We start from the raw sequence: 8,108 nt of genomic DNA, 5'->3' as shown, positions 1-8,108 counted from the left end.
TTAACCTTCTGACTACTGCAGGCGAGATATCTCGCCCGACGTCACGTCAGTCGGTACACTGTACACTGTACACAGTGCATTCCCCAATTCATATTTCCCGCCGTTTTGCACACGACACTCACCGGAAACGGAAATATAATTAAATAAAAAAGATTTTTTTTCAAAATGGTGGTTTTTGTTTTGATTTTTTCAATTGAAAATACATTGAAATTTTGAGTTCAAAAAGTGGTTTTCGGCAAGTATTTTCGCTTGACAACAATGGCGGCACGTCGCGGTAATTTTCAGGGATCGATAGCTGATTGTAACAGCTAATTTGATAATAAATTTGATCGTTTTACCAACGAGGAAAATTACCAAATATTGCAATATGAATCGTAGTTCGGTTTTTTTTAAAAATTCTGGTCAGAAAACCACTGTTATCGGGAATAATGGGCATAAATACTGGACAGCTGGCCACAAATGCCCGTAAGTAAACGCAACATTTTCGATTTTTTGCCTAATTTTAATCACCATTAGCCGATCTAAAATAATAAAAATTACAAAAACAGACACGAAAATAATACTTACCGATTCATATATGAACTTTATTTCATGTATTTATGAAACATTTAAGTGAATATATGTGAGTAAAAATTATAAACTTGTACCCACTCAACGTGGTTTTTGTTAAAAATTAATCCAGTAGTCTAAAGGTTAAGATCATTTTGATTGAGCAGAAACAATCACAGTTTATTACCGAATACTTGGCTATGGCGGAAAATGAAGAACTTCGATCAAGTTTCGGATGTCCTACTATTTTCGTCACGTTTGGAAGGGAAAAAAGGTAAACATGCATGATTTTACTATTTTCTTACTTATTCTAGACACCTTTAATATATAGGCCTAAGTTGACATCTTTAATTGTATTTGTTCTAATATTGTGTGATGTTTGGTGACAATCGAACGAATGTAACGTGTTCTACATGATGCAACGTGTTCTACATGATGCAACATTGGGTCATATGACACAGAAAATTTCCAAAATGGCCGATCAAGGCATATTTTTCGGGGGCAATTTAAATACACATAGATCACATTGACATCATAAATAATACATTTAAAAGAAAAATAAATATTTTAAGATGCCAAATTGATGCATTTATTACAGAAAAGGTGTTGTTATTTCACGGATGGGTACAGATTTTTTACAACGATAGTAATGCTTTTTTGGGATGATTTAGGTCACATGACCAGTTTCACGTACTCTGATAGGTCAGCAGTCTTTGTTTACAAATTAATCTAGTTTTAATTTGTTTAATTTATTTAAAGTATCACAAGTAGCAGTCATTTTTCATTTTACTTAGTAATATATATTGTTTTTGGGTACCATATGTTTCGTCCCCAAACCAGTTCGCCCCCAGTCAGTTCACCCCCAACTATGAGGGTTCGCCCCCTCCCCTAATATTATGTTAGGTAATAAAAATTATTTTGGCTTAGGTAATTGGTTGTTTGGCAAGTCTTCCTTATTCCCCCCCCTAACAAATTATAAAAATATTTGTTAGAATCAATGTACGGTTAGAGATAGTTATTGATATTTTTTTTAAGCTTATAAAACATTTTGTTTTATAATTTTAAGCAAAACATAATGTGTACCGGTATATTTCATAATCCTTTCTGGTGATCAGGCTTGGGATCACAATGTCATGCATTCATATTTTTTTCGTACATACAAAATTAATTATTTGAAAGTAAAATTTGGTTTGGGCTACAATAAACCTCAATTGTTTAGGGTACCAGACATTTCTCCCCCAAATCGGATGTCAGTTCGCCCTCGCGTGCTTAACCAGTTCGCCCCCACAAAGGTACCAGTTCACCCCCATAAAGATTTATATGTATTAATTAATTAATTAAACTGGTGATTATGTCAAATGTGCCCGGACTGACTCGGGATCCAACCAAATTGTGGAAAGACAACAATCCCTCCCCTCTAAGAAAAGAAACACACACACACACACACGGTTTAACATGCCTCTAAAGAAAAATACAGTAATTGTTTAAAAGTAACAAATAATTGGGATTTGGGGGCGAACTGGTACATGGAGGGAACAGGCCAAACTGGGGGCAAAAGGTCATGGATTCATTGTCTATACAAAAAGTAAGTTTGTTTTCTTTAAAGACACCACTAGAGCACATTGATTTATTAATCATTGGCTATTGGATGTCAAACAGGTAATTTTGACATATAATTTTTGAGAGGGAACATGCTAAAAATTAATTAGTAGCAATGTATTTTTATCTATGCACCATCCCACAACAGGATACCACTTACCAAGATGAAATACATACGAAATCGTGCAACAATTGCCAATCGATGCATACTTATTGTTTGCTGAGAATATATATAAAATTAAAATATTTATACCATTATATTTTGTGTTACCTGTTTACTCCTCTGTTCACTTCACCCCCAACTGTCGGTATGGATGCCCCCAAATATTTACAACACATCTTTGGTTGCATTTTGTATTTATATTATAAAAATTGTTTCATATTACTTTGACTGGGGTGTGGTATCAAGCCTTTTCGCCCCATGCCAGTTAATTTCTTTTCAAAATGCTTGTCTTCTCTTTTGAAAAAAACTATAAAACTCTTAAACTGACACAGGAAAATTCTTGGATAGGATATTGACATACCTTTGGGGATGGATTGGTTTGCATGAGGATGAAATGGACATTTATTTTGATTACAAGAAACACAAGTTTTATATATATACTAAAACGCAAAAGAAACGCAGGTCCTGAAAATGCGAAAGAATTGCACTTTGTAAAGCAGTATCTTTGGTGGAATTGAACCTCAACTGTGTTAAAGGACATGGCACACACCCACACCGCAGTCCCACCTGCGTGTCAATTTCATTACCTGTGTGACGTCACGAATTCTCAAAACACGTTGTTTGCACGTGCTGGATCATCCGTATCATGAATCCAGTGCAAACACACTCATTGAAATGCTTATAAAGCCTACACACTGGATTTAATCGCATAAATTCAATTTGAGTAGTGACAGACAACAGAATCACATTTTAAAAATGCCGCGACTGACGCAACTCCAGCGAGGGATGGCCATCGGGATGTTGCAAGCCGGACAGACCCGTACTGCTGTAGCCAGACAATTGGGATGTCATGTTTCGACAATCGCACGCCTTTCTCAACGTCACCAAATCACTGGATCTGTGAACGATCGACCACGCACCGGCCGCCCGAGGGTGACAACCGCAGCCCTAGACCGGTACATCCGGGTGACCCACCTTAGGAATCGGATGCTGCCAGCAGCTAACACCGCTCACCAGGTGCGTGGTCCACGTGGTCCAGTGTCCGCCGATACCGTCCGACGCCGTCTGAGGGCAGCAGGACTCCGTAACCGCCGTCCTTATGTGGGACCAATATTGACCCCTCGGCACCGCCAACAACGTCAACAGTGGGCGCAACAACATCAAAGATGGCGACGTGGCCAGTGGCAACAAGTTCTGTTTACTGATGAGAGCCGTTACAATGTTTCCAACGCTGATGGCCGAATCCGAGTATGGCGACGTCGACATGAACGTTACTCCGACTGCTGCGTTCTGCAGGCCGACCGATGGGGCGGGGGTAGTGTGATGGTGTGGGGTGGGTTCTCATTCAACCACAGAACACAACTTCATGTGTTCAGACAACGCGTTAATGCCGCCGTGTACCAAAATGACGTCATCAACAATCACGTCGTTCCCTTCTTTGCCGCTCACCCACGTGTGCGCTTGCTGCAGCAAGACAATGCCAGGCCGCACACTGCCAGGGCAACACAGGCGTTGCTGGCTCAGCACAACATCCCAACGTTGCCGTGGCCAGCCTTATCACCGGACATGGCGCCTATCGAACACGTCTGGGATGAAATCGGACGTCACCTTCAGGCTCGCGGACAACCTCAGAATATGCAGGCGCTGGAGGCAGCATTGGTCCATGAATGGAACTCACTCCCTCAGGCATTCTTTCAACGGCTTGTCAACTCAATGAGGAGACGTTGCACTGCCTGTTTGAATGCCCAGGGTGGTCACACGCGATACTGACTTTGACAATGCTACAGGTCGTCTCTTTCACATTTTTAACATGGACCCCCACCCTACTTTATGACATGAAACAATAGCCAAAAAGGAATTCAATCAAAAATTTCCAACACCAATGTGTGCCGAATTGGTGTAGCTCCAAATTAAATGTTGAAATCTTCATTTCGTTTTGTTTTTTTAATATTGTATATCCAATTTAATGAGAACCTGCGTTTCTTTTGCGTTTTAGTATATATATATTTTTTTTTTTCTTTCTTCAGAAAAATCGTCAGCACATTCTGGTCATCATATTATGGAAATATTTGTGACTGGTATGTATTTAACAAACAATAATCTTGTTTTAAGATGCATGACTTGATGTGTAAGAGGTGGTCGTTCAATGTCATAAGCCATTATACATAATTATTCAGAAATGTTTGATTATACCAGATCACTTGGAAATTTACTTTAACATGTGTTATCAGGTTAGTAGAAAATGCAATCTCTGCATGATGGTTGGTTGGTAATTTTTAAAACATCTATTTCAGGATAATAACTTTTACACTTTCCTTAACATTAGAATTTTTTTTTTCTTTCAATTCTTCCTTGTCCGCCCATATTCTTGAGTGAGCATCTTGAATTAAACATTTTAATAATAAAAAAAGTAACTTCCAGTTTACATTTGAACAGCATCTGACATCACATGTATGGTCACTGACAAGCATGCAGGGCTTTTTCTCGTTCTAACCAGTGCACCACAACTGGACAAAGACTGTGGTATGTGCTTTTCTGTCTGTGGTAAAGTGCATATAAAAGACCCTTTGCTGCATTAGAAAAGCTGTAGCTGACTACGAGTCAGAATTACCAAATGTTTGACATCCAATCATTAATTAAGTGAGAAGAAACCTGCTACAATTTTCCATTAATAGCAAGGGATCTTTTATATGCACTATCCCACAGACAGGATAGCACATACCACAGCCTTCGATATACCAGTCATGGAACAAGAAAAGCCCTAAGGGTCCATCGACAGGGATCGATCATGGGTCAACCGTGCATCAATCGAGCGCTTTACCCCTATAGCTTGAAAGGAGTTGCATGCAGTTCTATGATGTACATGTATAGAGGCACTGATTTTCCGCGATCGCGGAATCGCGGAAATACCTATCTGAAACGGAATTCCCAATTTTTTTCCAAAACATTATTTAACTTTAGCGCATTTGATTAATTAAAATTTATTTTTCGAACTAGAAACTATGGACACTGACATCTGCCTATGCTACACTACGACACTAGTACCTTTGTATGTTACGTCAAATGTTTAATGTAGAGTATCTAGACGTTTTACCAGTCGTGTTTTCTTCGCTTATTCCCGACGATTTAACGGGAAAAACCGAACATTGTGAGCTAAAATTGTCTGACATTTACTCAAGTGAAAGATATATTATGTTATGTTTGCGGCATTGCCATATTTCCGATCTCACAAAGGAATGCCATAATTGCATATTGTATGCCACGCTTTGTTCAAAATAAATTATACAAGGGAAGTGGTTTATAGTGTGATCGTTTGTAATTATTTTCCCGATCATATCGTAAAGAAAACCGAAAATGTCCGAAGTCTGTCTCGTGGCGTATTCGTGGTTAAATTTAAACCAAAAATAAATACAAACTACTGACATGTTTTGCCTCGTTGCATATTTATTTATTTTATACCAGCAATTAATTGCGGTTTGTGTGTGTGTGTGTGTGAAACAAACACAGAATTTGTTTAATACTGAAACGGAAAAAAACAGAATTTGTAACATTATGAAACGGAAAAGGGAAAAATCTGAAACGGAAAATCAGTGCCTCTACATGTAGTTGACATGTACAAACTAATACATGTAGACAAATGTATGTTTTTGGGTTTTTTTAATTTCATTATTTCTCTCCCAGTCTAACACCCTTTATCTTTTTGTAATAGTTTATATTTTGTAGGCCTGAAAATTGGTACAGATTCTTTAGATTCAAATATATATCATGTATTTTATTTTTTGATTTCTTCATAATTAAAATTAAAGGTCAACATTGAATATTTCAAAGTCTGTTTTATCCTTGAGATTTGATTGATACCAGGTAAAAAAGTAAACTTGAAAATTTAACTGAAAATTAGTTTGTTTTCTCTTGAAATTTTGTTTCCCCACACCTGAAACTTGGTACGCTATGATTCTCTAGGGTAGTCTTGTTAAAACTAACAGAAAGAACTAAATGTTTACATTAATAATAAACAATAGCTAATTACATAGCAGATCTATCCAGACTACATTTGTTTTTCAGAATCCCATCTGAATGTTGGATGACATATATCAAGATGACACTGAACAGGACATAACTGAGGAAAATGGATGTGAGATAATCCAATCTAACAGTTGGAAATAAATATATATAGTATTTATAAAATATTTGTTTGCATATACTGTTCAGATATATTAGTGAGTCAGAATGAAACATCACTTTGTTTGTTAAGACTATTGTGCTTCAATTTTTATGTTTTGTGGACAGCTAGTTTACAGATAGGGTGTGTAAGCAGTGGCATTAATACAGCAATTGCCCGAGAATATTGAAATTTGGCCTCCAAGGACAGATTGCTGCCTATTTTCATTTGTTTAATGATTAGTTCATCACCAACTGCTGGATATAAAAAATTAAATTCATAATTAATTCTGACCCATAGTCTTCAGAGGAAGCTCTCTACATGTTTCAAAAGCAGCAAGTCATCTTTTATATGATCTTACCTCGGACAGGACAGAACATACCACAGCCTTTGATATTCACTTATATTTCACTTATACTTCACTTATACAGCGTTTTTGTAAAATATCAGTGAATCACTTATACTTCACTTATATTTCACTTATACAGCATTTTTGTAAAATATCAGTGAATCACTTATACTTCACCTATACTTTACTTATACAGCAGTTTCTTATACTTCACTTATATTTCACTTATAAGTCACTTATATATATCTAATACTTCTGTTAAATATAAGCGAATGACTTACACGTCACTTATATATATGGTTAACACTTCACCTATATGTCACATATACTTTGTATAAGTGATACCTCATTTGCATACAAAATCCTAATCGTTTACTTATAAGTCACTTATACTTGAAAAGTATTAACGACTTATACTTCACTTATAAGTGAAAAATATAAGTCATTCTGTGTTTAACAAAGAGATACATGTGATCTGACAGGGACCGACAGGACATTATGTGTTTAACAAAGAGATGCATGTGATGTGACAGGGACTGACAGGACATTCTGTGTTTAACAAAGAGATACATGTGATCTGACAGGGACAGACAGGACATTCTGTCTTTAACGAAGAGATACATATGATCTGACAGCTAGGGACTGACAGGACATTCTGTGTTGTAACAAAGAGATACATGTGATCTGACAGGGACTGACAGGACATTCTGTGTTTAACAAAGAGATACATGTGATATGACAGGGACAGACAGGACATTCTGTGTCTAACAAAGAGATACATGTGTTCTGACAGGGACAGGCAGGTGAGTTTGTGTTTAACAAAGAGATACATGTGATCTGACAGGGACTGACAGGTGATTTTGTGTTTAACAAAGAGATAGATGTGATCTGACAGGGACTGACAGGACATTTTGTGTTTAACAAAGAGATACATGTGATCTGACAGGGACTGACAGGACATTCTGTGTTTAACAAAGAGATACATGTGATCTGACAGGGACTGACAGGACATTCTGTGTTTAACAAAGAGATACATGTGATCTGCCAGGGACAGACAGGACATTCTGTGTTTAACAAAGAGATACATGTGATCTGAAAGGGACAGACAGGACATTCTATGTTTAACAAAGAGATACATGTGATCTGACAGGGACAGACAGGACATTCTATGTTTAACAAAGAGATACATGTGATCTGACAGGACATTCTGTGTTTAACAAAGAGATACATGTGATCTGACAGGACATTCTGTGTTTAACAAAGAGATACATGTGATCTGAGAGGACATT

General features: G+C 37.2%; 1 long non-coding RNA gene across 1 annotated transcript; it reads left to right on the top strand.

Moving 5' to 3' along the window:
• The first annotated feature begins 693 nt into the window (after window positions 1–693).
• LOC121367010 lies at window positions 694–6,491 on the top strand. Its single transcript, XR_005957285.1, has 3 exons — window positions 694–823; window positions 4,339–4,389; window positions 6,374–6,491. It is a non-coding gene; the product is annotated as an uncharacterized LOC121367010 (long non-coding RNA).
• Window positions 6,492–8,108: the final 1,617 nt, after the last annotated feature.

The sequence above is a fragment of the Gigantopelta aegis genome, unplaced genomic scaffold, assembly GCF_016097555.1.
Source record: "Gigantopelta aegis isolate Gae_Host unplaced genomic scaffold, Gae_host_genome ctg8271_pilon_pilon, whole genome shotgun sequence".
In the NCBI taxonomy this organism is placed as follows: Eukaryota; Metazoa; Mollusca; class Gastropoda; order Neomphalida; family Peltospiridae; genus Gigantopelta; species Gigantopelta aegis.
Note: the sequence above shows the minus strand (reverse complement) of the source record. Positions and strands in the feature narration are given on the sequence as shown.